Source organism: Lissotriton vulgaris, chromosome 4_1 (assembly GCF_964263255.1).
Source record: "Lissotriton vulgaris chromosome 4_1, aLisVul1.2, whole genome shotgun sequence".
NCBI classification, from domain to species: domain Eukaryota; kingdom Metazoa; phylum Chordata; class Amphibia; order Caudata; family Salamandridae; genus Lissotriton; species Lissotriton vulgaris.
This window is the reverse complement of record NC_141691.1, coordinates 159816815-159829025: the sequence shown is the minus strand read 5'-3', so window position 1 is coordinate 159829025 and position 12211 is coordinate 159816815. Positions and strand designations below refer to the sequence as shown.

The window sequence follows — 12211 nt, the reverse complement described above, 5'->3', positions numbered from 1 at the left end:
ATGGATAGCATGTCTGCACCCGTGTTATTGAATAAAGAGGTATGAAATACACCTATGGCCTGTCTGTGCCCTTGTTATTCAATGAAGAGGTATGACGAGATACACAGATGGCTGTTTAAGCCCTTGTTATTCAATGAAGAGGTACTATATACACATATGGCCTGTCTGCATCCTTGTTATTCCATAAAGATGTATGAGATACATGGATGGCCTGTGTCACATGCGGTTTTTCTGAGTACCCAGATAGATCATGCAGTCTGTGTGTTCTCTTTTGTACTGCCAGTCACCGGTGTATTCAACCGTGTAGCCTTTGACCGGGTCATGTATGTGCATGTAACTTGCATGATTGAGGTAATTATTAGCAGCAATACTACGTGTCTCTCAGACATCTTTCAAGTGCTCACTGTCCTTTTTCCCCAGCACCCCCTCCTCCCCCCCCCCCCCCCCCCCCCCCCAAGGGGCGGCAATCTGAGGGATAGCCCCGGGCACCACAAGCTCTTGCTACGCCCCTGGTCCCCGACAGCATGCGTTTAAGAAAACATTGGGCCCTTGAGCGCTGAAGATATGAATCTCACTGCCTCCAACATTCATCTGCCAGCCGAAAGGAATGGTTAATCCGATCTGTGCTGTGTTTGCACGGCCCGCTAAGGGTCATTATGGTGCCTCGAAATTAAAAAGAATGTTCAAGTTTTATATTACAAAGTCTGGAACTAGTACGGTGATCCTGCAGCGCGCGCCGGCATTGGGGATTCTTCAGGGCCACGTGATGCTCGGGCGGAGCCATTTGAAATAATCACAAATGATTTTCACCTGTAGAGTACAGTGCGCCGTTCAGTTGGCATTAGATGGAAAACGAACGCATTAGAAATAAGATAATTATTTCAAATCCTTTTTAGACATATTGTTTTAAAATGCATTGCACAAAATAGTGCCTTAGCCTCTGCTCCCGTGGTTCAGGCGGTGCATAACCGTCGTTGATTTTACAACGGCCGCTTGATGTGATGAGGCTGTTACTGTGGCGGAGGGAAGCGCCATTAAAATAGACCAAGACAGTTGTTGCGTAATTCATACATCAAAGACTCTTGTTTCATTTTTAGGCATTTTTGTTTTAGATTTCACCTTTTTTGTAGCCAAACAGGTTAAGGGATATGTATTCCTCCTAGTTCTGTTTTTCTCAATTCCTAATTATTCTTTTCTCTTGATTATTCTTTTTTTTTAATCATTTTTGCCATTATGATTTTTTTTCTATTTTTGTCATTGATTTTTTTTAATTTGGTATGAATATCTAGGATATGTCTTTGATTATTTAGTTGATGGGTTAGTTTTTCCTTTGTTTGTTAAACGTAGCACCAAGCACATTTCTTGGGACTATCGCCTGGCTGCTTAGCCCAAACTACCAAAGGAGGGCAAAGCTACCCTAATTGCAACATGTTTGCTCCTGAGGAACCGTTGTTTGGGGGAATAGGAGCACTTGCGGGTTACTGTGGCCCAGTGCTTGAGAGAATGACTCCCCACAGAGAGTACTCCCACTTGGGACCCTGCCTCCTTCAGTAATATTGCTGGTTCCACTGGCTCTGGTTTTTGGACAAGCTGCTGCCAATTTTTCATGTAAAACTGTCTACAAGGGGAAGTAACACTGTCCAACGAGTGCAAAAAACTCAGTGCTCAAACCAATTCTTCACGCTTCCAAATTGCTTACAAGCAGTGTCTAATTGGATGCAGAAAACACCGATCACCCAGGGTTATATTTAAACGAATGTGGTTTCGCACCTGTTATCGCAGGAATCTCTTCGGATATGCCCTGTGTTTTATTACACTTAAACCAAGGCCTATCTTCCATTACTGGCTGTTACTTACTACAGATAGGATAGGACATTTGAGGTGAAGAAAAGTCACTTTGTGTAGGATTGTCTCGTTAGTCAAGTGTAAATACCATGGTTTAGTTCCTGGTCTACTGCTGACACTGGTTTCACTCTAAGCGCTAGACCACATCTTGCCTTGAAGTGTACATTTAAGAAAGAAATTCAGGCTGGAAGCTTCGAACTCGATGCAGTGGGGGCCCTGAGAGTACTTTTGAGGACAATGGGACAGTGTATGACTTTACCCGCTGTGTGTCACTTTATCGAGTTTGATCATATCAGCCTACACAAAATACCACATTTACTACGATGCTCACCACTACGTCACAGGGTAAGTGTAAAATTCCTCTTCTTAGTTCTGCTCATATGTACGTTCCAGGGTACGTGTAAATATAGGTACGAATAGTTATTACACACCTAGCTAGTCATGTATTGGTTAGGTGGGAGATTCATGTGATATACTGGGGGCTTTAAGCGGGCCGGGTCTCACCGGTGCTGAGGACCGGTAGTTTTTTAAAGGGGCCTTGAAACGGGTCTCTATCGGGCTCTGTTTTGTGTCATGGCACAGGCGGTCAGTTTTTTCCGGACTGCAGTAACAGCAGGCACATTGATTTGCTCGTGCTCACACTGCTCACCTCTCACTAGTAGAGAAGTTACGGCATGACGTCATGCCAGGTGAGCGTTGTAGGGGAAGGGAAATCTTAACACCTTGGCTGCTAGGGAGTTTTCCCGTCCTGTGCTGACATTCCTTGAATACTATAGAATCATGACAAGGTCAACTCGTCCTAAGCACAGGGCAGGTAAAACCCATGACGAGTTGACCTTGTCATGAGCATGGAAGGGGTTTGAAGAGTCGTTTTCTCTCTGGATTTCCCTTCTATTTTTGAAATTCCGGAGCAGCAACATTGTGGTGGTGTCACCAGGGCTTTAAGTGGAAGCTTTATCAATATTATATACAACAAGCCATAGTTGCTGCTTATTTATCTTATGCAACTAATAACCGTTGACAAAGCCAGCAGTCCTGACTTGTTGTAGGCATGATGTTACTTGTTGTATCGTATATCTGGATGCAATGACAGAAACAGCAAAATACAATTCCGGCGGCACAGTATGCTAAGCACAGATTTTTAGCTTCGTTTTTTTTAAGCCACGCCCTTAATGACATTGGCCTGGCCCTGTGAGAGACCCCCCAGTTTTTTCATCCCACTTGAAGCCCTGGATATACTGCATGCGATTTAGGGACCCATCACCACTGTGCTTAGAGTACCTGTGGCAAAGCAGGATGACTAACACCTGGATTGAATGATGGAGCTGGAAGACTCGCAATGAATGAAGGATTCCCCCTTCTTGAAAGAGGACACAAGGAGAAACCTGACAAATTATGTGCTATCTATCTAGCCTCGGTGACATAAATAAAAAAACTACCAGAGGTGTGATGCCTGTAGAGATGTAAATAATAGATGTTATTACACATCTAAATGGTCTTCTATGTATTGGCCTCAATGTGTTGACCTCGACGGGACGAAAGGCTGCTTCAGAATATCTGATTGCATGCATAGATCTGTAGAGCTTCACTCACTGATCCTTGTCAGAAAAGTCATTGAATAAATATTGGTGACTGTTACAGCCCGCTGGATATACAGGCCATTAAATGCCCGCTCCAGCGGGAGCAGGCCTTTAATGGACGGTATAGCCCAGCTACAATGGGCTATAAGGCTATTACACATTCCGTCACTAGAGGGCAGAATGCTCTAACAAATAAACAAAGACATCACGGAGCCCCAGGTGATTTAAATCCCACCCCCTAGCCCCCGCGCCCCCTCCACCCCCCCGGGCTTCATGAGGCTTTTGTTCACAGGAAAAGCTGTGAAGGACAACATTGGAATGTTGGAGCTCCGCGCTTCTATCGGCCGTTAGAAGCCCGGAGCACTCCCATTGTCTTCAATGGAGCGCTCAACATTCTAGTATTTTATTTTTTTTTATCCTTTTTTTATTTAACACATTTACATTAGAACAGACTCCAACTGAAAAAACGGATTAAGCTTCCTCTGTACCTGCGGGTGCATCTCCTTCCTTCGTGTTCCGGGTGTAAATCACTTAAGCGCTGTGCTTCGACACCAGTTTAATCAAACCTTTGTTGAGTAGCTCTTAAAGCGCAGCCTGGGCCAGGGAGCCTCGGATCTTCAGCCTCTCGGACACCATGGCAGCTTGTAATTGGGCACAGCCTGTCGTAGGTAACTTTGTTGAACACAACCAAGTTGTTCAGCTTGTCTCTCACTTTCCCTTTGGACCACTTCTTCTTCTTGGGATTACCGCCAGATTTGTTGACCGGATCCTTGTCCTTCTTGGCGAACTTGCCCACATCCTTTTTCTTCTTATCATTTTTGGGAGGCATGCTGCTGCTCCGCTGAGATGGTGACCAGAACAGAATTCTGGTATTCTAATTGTTACTAGGGTACAATGGGATCCAAGTCACCACTGCGAGGTAAACCGTGATATTTCTGGTCGATTTCGGGCTGTATGAGCTGAGAATTAGGAGGAACTTGAGTGTGATCTGTGTGATTCTTGGGTTTTGCATTGTTGGCCATTTGGTGCCCAAAAATGTGTGAAGAGTAGAACTTCTCATTGAAGTGTGTGTCTTGAATTTCCAGGTTTTTGTATCTGGTGCCCTGAATGTTTGCGCAGTTTATCATGGCATAACACAACTTATGTATTTGTAAAGCCATGTTCACCCTGAAGGTTATCGAGCTGCTGAAATAACATGCTTGTTGCTCTCAGTGGGACACATTTTATCGACTTTAGAGGTTGAAAGGCAGAGTTGACTAGCTGTGTGCGTGATGTCAAAGACAGATCCTTGCAGTGGATGCATTAGCCCACTGAGCCAACAGATCTTGCCTACCCTTATGAGAACATTGTTGCAAGCAGGGACGCAATTCATGCGTTGTGCCTTTATTTGAAATTTGCCTGTTTTTATCTGCCTTTGTTTTGATGCATTTCGTCTTTTTTAGTCTGTGTTTACGAGGCAGGCCACCAGACCGTGTTTCTTACTTACCTTCAGTATTTTTCGTTGCTGAAAATACCCTTGTTCTGTGGTCTTGTAAAATCCACATATTTTCAGCCAGTTATTCCAATTATGGAGATTTGAGCAGTTTTGCATTGCAATTCCTAAATGCCTTATCATAAATTTTGAAAACAAACATAGCAGACAGTGTTATTGAAGATTTTTCTCTGACACTAAACAAGAACCCCGTGTGGGCAGTGTGATGCCGTGAATGAATGCGCGCCTATTCACACGTCTTGTTTGGCTTTCCGAGATGGCATCTGGTCCTGCGGCGTATGACGTCGCTCAGCGTCCCACAAGGCCATGTTTTGTGAGGGCCGCCATTGGCTAGGAAGATGTCTTAGCATCTTTGTTTGAAAATGGAAATGAGACATTGAAGCGCCGAATGCTGTTTGCACAGCTGGAATCCGAATATGTCCGCGCTATTTGGACAGAGGAGAGTTAGATAAATATTCTGTGGCACAAGACGTGTTTATTCATCAGAAGACGACATTTTGGGAGTTATGCTAAGAAGTAAGATGTTGTGATGGGTTGAATCTTAAAGATGACCCGCCCTTGCATATGTTCACTTATTGCAGTTTCGCCCTTAATGAATGTATTAATAGACCTCCTAGTGAGTGTAATTCAGGCCCAATTTCAATGCACTGCCTGGTCTGTCTTGCTTTAGGTGCGACTACCACACTAGGGGGTGCTTGCGATAATTGTGCAGCAGGTGCAGTGGCACCAAGTCAGTGGGTGCGAGGGACGGAAGGCGCCAGAATATGGCCTACTTTTACTGCCCAACAGAGAGGTCCAGATAACACTGTAGCACTAGAGTGTTTAGCATCCTTGCTACTCAACAGACCATCTGCCAAGATCTACTGCTTTAGTCCTCTCTTAGGTAGCACCCAAGGCTTAATGATGGCTTCGGGTCACTGGGCCTCAAATGGTCCATTGAGGGAGCTTGAGCCCAGTTCTTCATGGTAAGTCTTGCTATGGTGGGGCAATTGTTAGAAGGTCACCTCTAGGCTCTGAATACAACCCATCATGTTTTTTAAGCAGGTATTTACAGGTGAACTGAAGGACTGTCCAGAAACCTTTTCTTGGCTGATGGCTCATCTCCTGTGAATCATCATATAAAGGGACGTGATGCACACCTCTTTTTTTTTAACGAATTTTTCATAACTTTTCCACTTGCTTTACTTTGCGTGCAAACTGGTAAGTGCCATGCCCAAAAAACACTCTTAGATCAAAGCATCATAACAATGGGGCAACATTTCACCCCAACCAATTGCACTGCTGAATTGTGCCAACATAGGTGACATCATCACAAAACTTCTCCTTTTTATATTCTCCTTTTGTTCCAACTTTATATTGAATTGTTTCTGTTATTCCTCACTACATTGTTGTGATTCCACTCACGGAGTGAAACTGCTATTTCCCAGATTTCTGATATTCCCACTGTGTCCATTGGTTGGGGTGAAATGTTGCCCCATTGTTATGATGCTTTCATCTCCCGTGAAGACAGACGTGTAAGAATCTTCAGTCTACACCAGTGAGGAACCATCTTGTACCAACCAGTTATGGAGATACCTGTCAGCGCAAACAATATTTGTTAACCAGCGAGTACGCACCACTACGTTATCTGACCCTGCTAAATTATTCAACATATCAGCCACTTTCTGAAGCATATTTAAGGATTTAGCTCACTCAAAAGCTTTTTGTTATCCAAAGCATGTGCGCAGATTTGCAATGTCAAAATATTCATGGGCGTTTCACCCAACGACAAGTTAGCACCTGTAAGTGAGACAGGTACGTGTTTTACCCCATGGATGTTAAGCAAAATCTTTCTTAGTCATTTGAAAAGAGCCAATGATCCCTTGTGCTCTGGATTTCTGCCTTGCCTACGCCTCCTCCCTTGAAAGGGAACCATCCTTGATGGTCTGTACTCTAGAAGAGAGTATTGTCACTCTTATTGCATTGAGCCACTGACCACTTGCAAATTTAGTTCAAATTTTTAACAAAGATGGTTGATTAGACGACCTGCAAATGCACTATTCTCTGTGGCTTCCAATTTGGCTGTAGCGCCAACACCGGTGCACCCTGTGTCTGGAATGAAGTCCCAGGTACTCCTGATTATGAGTCTAGTTTTCACATGGTGAATATCTCTGGAACATCTGATTTAAGGAACCACATTTTTGTCCCCCTCAAAGGCCCTGATTTTGACAGAGACTGCACCGCTTCAACACGCTTTCCAGGGTAATGCGTCCCAGATGCCCATGGATTCTCATGGCCTGTGGTGAGGGTACACATCCTTTGGTTCTACTGAGACCAGGGTAGTCAAGTCGCCTACCCACTGACCTGGTTAGAGATCTAATGTGTGAATCCTTAAAGTGCTCAGAGAGTTACTGAGAGAAACGAGTTCTATTGCCTGCGGTCAGGGTAAGGAGTTATGGGCGGTGAAACCACCAGCACTTATCCTCTTCAATTTACTCCTAGCACTGAATACAACAGTGACTGAGTGACCCAACAATGACTTGGCATATGGCCAGGGGATGCATGTAGAAGACGTGGTGAGGATTCAGACTTCAGGTTGGCGGAATCCCCACCTCTGCACTTACCTGCTGATTTACAGACATAGCAGAGTAGATTGCTTCTGGCTCTCACCAAAGTCTAAACCATGGCCCTAGTCCTTGGCGTTGACGTGTGGTGTGTAGTCCTTCAAGATTCCACACTGTTGCAACCCATCTATAGCAAAATAAAAATTCCACATTTTTTTCTTTTTTCTAAGTGCTGCACCGCCAGCAGGAAGGATCCCAAATGCGACGCAACGGATGTCTAAGGGCTCACGAAACCTCTAATTGGCCCCTTTGGTGAGCAGCATTGTCAAGACTATTTGTGTCAACGATTTTAAATCCACGTTCAAGGGAATTAAATGCATACACCCTTTAAAAAAATCCATATAGAAAAATGATATTGCAATAAAAATGCTAAAGATTAAAGTAAAGACCTCGAATTCAGCAATTCCAAATTTGCCTGACTTGACCAGAAACAATTTTGCGAGGCATGCATGTTTTTTGTTAACGAACATATCAATTGGGATCGTTTTTCGTTTCAGATTTTGGGAAATGGTCTTTCATCCTTACCAGAAGTATTGTCAGCGAACTACAGGAGCTGTATCCGTGCACCTGTGCATTAATAGTAGTGCTCATAGGATTTCCTCCTTGTAGGGCGTGGGCTGGCCTGTCTGAGTGAACCTCTTTCTCCGCTCCAGGCAACATTAAAGGCAACCAAGCAGGTCCATCCTCCGGCCAAATGCAGTGTAGGCAGTATCACGCAAGCCCTCTACCTGCATGTCCTGTGTAGTAGTGTCCCTCACACTACAGCTCACTATGAGCTATTTTCTTTAATTCTTTAATTTAATCTTCAGAAACTGACTTGCAGGCACTGAAAAAGGACCAATCTGGTTTCTAGAGAAGTGTGCAAATATGTATATGTTTAAAGGCGGGCTTCTCCGGGGTAGTCTGTGGCATTGACCGGACACCACTGACTTCTAGCAAGATGGTCCCAACAGTACCCTAATACTGACAGGACAAAGACGATGATCTAATAGATCCCTGGCCCACAACTACAGTGAGATATTGTGCTTAGTGTGTGGATTGCTGCAAATAATGTGGTTAATTCATTGAACCTGCAGCCACAGTTGTTACATTTTGTTAACAATGTATTAACTTGGAGGTGAGCGGATTGGTTCGCTGTTGGCCAACGGGATGTGTGCGTTCGTATCCCTTGTCCGCTGAGCTCATTTCTGCTGCTGCCACCTTCTCCTTAGGACAGCTCGTGGCCTCCTGTCTTGAGGGGGGCATGGGTTGCTTCTGCTACATTGATTGGCTGATACCCAACAAATCAGAATGGGAGAAAATGGAGCTGCAGGCGCCATAGTGGAGAACTCAGTCCAGTGTCCAGCATTCTGCTAGGGAGGGCTGTTGAGGGAGGCTGTAGGATGGACTCCACTCCATTTTATGACAATAACATAATCCCCCCTCCCCCAAGCCAATAGCCAGTGTTTGTACCCAACTCATCAGCCTTCGTTTGATTGATCTCTGATCGGTGAAACGCTGAGTTGACCCTTGTCGCTTGGAAGTCACATGGAGTTGGGGAATGGTGTATGGTTAGTACCAAAACTAATACAATTTTTTCATTAAAAAAAGTTGCATGGAGATGGCTGCAGCAAATTAAAAACCATTATGATAAATCGTGATCATGCCCATTTCCAAATGCGTATCTGGCAAAGTACTATAGTAAAAGGAACAAGCAAAAACCAAAGCGATGCTTGAACGATGTTAACTCATAAAAGATAATACAGATGCATTTGGGCTGATTTAATTTTTTATTGAAATGGCCACCATACAAAGGTAGAAGATGTGACTTTTTTCACTATTTGTTCTCCACATTTTGCACTGCATTTTTCAACCTGGCCAGGCAATGTCTACAGATATATTTTTATTATCGCAGTGCCAGAGTTTGAATATATCGTCTATTACTCAGCTCTCTCTCGCTTATTTTTCCAAACCGTGTTTTCTCTTAATTACAATTTCACAGAACAGACCACGTAAAATATCCCTGCACGCGCCAGATTCCAGTGAGAGATCGTCTCTTCAATCGTGTCTTGACTTAAGCACACACACAGTTTACAGAGGCGGTTTATTGGAGGGCTTCAGTAAGCCTTACATGCAGTGCCAAGCAGCTATTTTTAGCTTCAAGGGGACGGTTTTCAGTGCTGACAGCATTGCGACTGATTGCAAAGCACGTTCGGTCGGAGCACTCCAGTTTACATGCGAAAGGGCGTGCTAAGAAAGAAAAAAGCAGTACAGGAAAATGAATTATTGGGTGAACAAAGGAACAAACGAGGAAAGCGGGATATTTTACTCATTTGAACCCATAGTTTTGGGAGATTAAATTAAATATAGGTGTAGTTTCCTCACTGGAGTTAGAGATTAACGTTGACACCTTTTTTGCACAGTCCAGTTTCATATGGAGTCTGGTATTAACATAAGCGAGTCAAGCCTTTCTGCTGCTGTACCCAGGCAGCACTGGGCCTGTTTAAATCCCGGGATGTATCTAGTACTGTTCAGGGTACGGGAAGAAGAGGGGAGGGGGTTTTGAGAGCCTGAGCTCGATGTCTACACTCAGATCTTGCACTCGGGGAACATCCTTTACAACACAACTTTTACCACGCAGTGCCTTTACGACGCAACTATTACAACGCAAACCATTACAACGCATTACGCTGGGGGGCGCTCCAGGATAGGGAATAGATTTAATTTACTATCCAACACCTTCCCTAGTGTCCACAGGGACTGGAGTTGGAATAGTAAATTAAACTATTCACTATCCAGCACCCCAAAGCTCTATGCGTTGTAAAGGTTTTCATTGTAATACTTGCGTTGTAAAAGCATGCGTGGTAAAAGCATGCGTTGTAATGTCATACATCCCTTGCACTCACTTTCACATACTGTAATTATCACTTGCATTCACTTTCACACACCTTGCACTCACTTTCACACACTGTAATTGTCACTTGCACTCACTTTCACACACTCGTTGTCACTTGCACTTTGGCACTTGCGCACACTTTCACCCACTGTAATTGTCACTCCCACTTTTGGCACTCACCATCATTTTCACACACTCATTGCCATTCGCACTTTGGCACTCAGTCATTTTCACATGTTGTCACTCAAACTTTGGCTCCCACTTTTGCACCAGCTGTCTATTACACACGTATAAGTTCTGGCACACGTACGCACACAAGATGTGATGTGCGGGGCAGAGATGTCTGGTCGGTGTGTAGAAGGAGTGGTTGAGGTATTCGGATCCGGTGTTGTGGACTCCACTCGTACGATCCGTACAGTCGCTCTTTCACACGCACACACAGGAAATGCATACGCGACCTTCAGTTGGTTAAGTATGCCTGACGTCACGGATACTGAAAACCTTTACTAATTTATTTTATGTGCAGTCTTTCCATCATTGTGTCATGATGGGCAACAGAGGTTTTTTCTGGGGTTATGGTCCTATTATGACCCTTGACAGTTTCCTATTTCTGGTGACCTTTTGAGAGCTCTTTGCGTGGGGCGGGTTCTGCCTCCAGCATTATGCTTGTTACACCCACCTGTAGGAACAGACGTATGTTCAATACATAGGGAGAGAAGCGGATTACCTGGGTAGAGTCAACACAGACCCGCAACTCTAGACGCAGGAGATGGGATGCCTGCAGCACAGCGCCCCCTACTGACGGAAACAAGCCTGCGCCTGGAGCCTGCCTCGTTTTTCAAAGAAATATTACCCTAATGCCTCCTACCACGCATTCAACGTTTGAGGACAAACCAACCTAATTGTTATAAGAGGATTTCCTTCACATACTCCACTTCGAGTGGCACACGGACCAATGACTGGAAGGGCGGCACGTCGCAACACCACATGGGTGAAAACAAAACTCCGTGCTGCCTTACGTCTTCCCCAAACTAGAAACCATACGAGTTCCTCAGTAAACATACCAACCACTCAGTCAGTTCATAAAATATACACTTTACAGGGAGTCACTGAATCAGTGAAACCGGCGATAATATCGCAAAAATAGTGAGTGAGTGAAATGCTGTGTGACCGTTGATGCATAGATAGGCGGGCTAATGAGTGAATGAGTTAGTGGGTCAGTGAGTGACGTGTTCAGGAAGGTATACAGGTGCATGATGAGTTTGTGAACGAGTGCGCATCGATCACAGAGTGTATGCACGAGGGTTGAGTTGTTGATTGAGTGAGCACATGGATGAATGTGCACATTCGCGAACACATTAGTGGTTTGACGTGTGAATGGTTAGATGAGTCCATGCATGGTGAAGCGGGCCACGGCAGCAATCCACGCCAAGTGATGGGGCTGACCCTGGACCCGCTGCTGCCGGGATCTGTTGGGTCCCTCTGGCTGACAGGCGTATTCTGAAGAATGCATATTCATCCTGTCCCAAGACTCCACACCTCGTAGGGAGGGCACTGCAGATTCCGGCTTCTGTGGAAGGCATATGCGAGATTTAACCCTTTAAGAGCGGGTAAGCCACGTAGCAAAGGGCTCAAGTTTAGGGGCGTAGTTCCCTTGGTGCAGCGGGTGCAGTGGCACCGGGGCTCTGAGGTGCCCACTGAACCAATTATTGCTGTATTTTATCATTTAAACCGCAGCTGGGTGAAGCGCTTTCTTTCTTGCACCAGCGTTCCGGTCAATCTGGATGAGTTAATGCACAACTGCCTTTACTGTGGC

At 44.8% G+C, this 12211-nt stretch overlaps 1 protein-coding gene and 1 pseudogene across 2 annotated transcripts in view; one reads left to right on the top strand and one right to left on the bottom strand.

Annotated features, from left to right (window-relative positions):
- PAK3 (p21 (RAC1) activated kinase 3) overlaps positions 1-12211 on the top strand; it is a 355050-nt gene that overhangs the window by 271403 nt on the left and 71436 nt on the right. The gene's annotated exons all lie outside the window — the stretch shown is intronic.
- On the bottom strand, positions 3850-4254 carry LOC147718520 (small ribosomal subunit protein eS25 pseudogene; annotated as a pseudogene).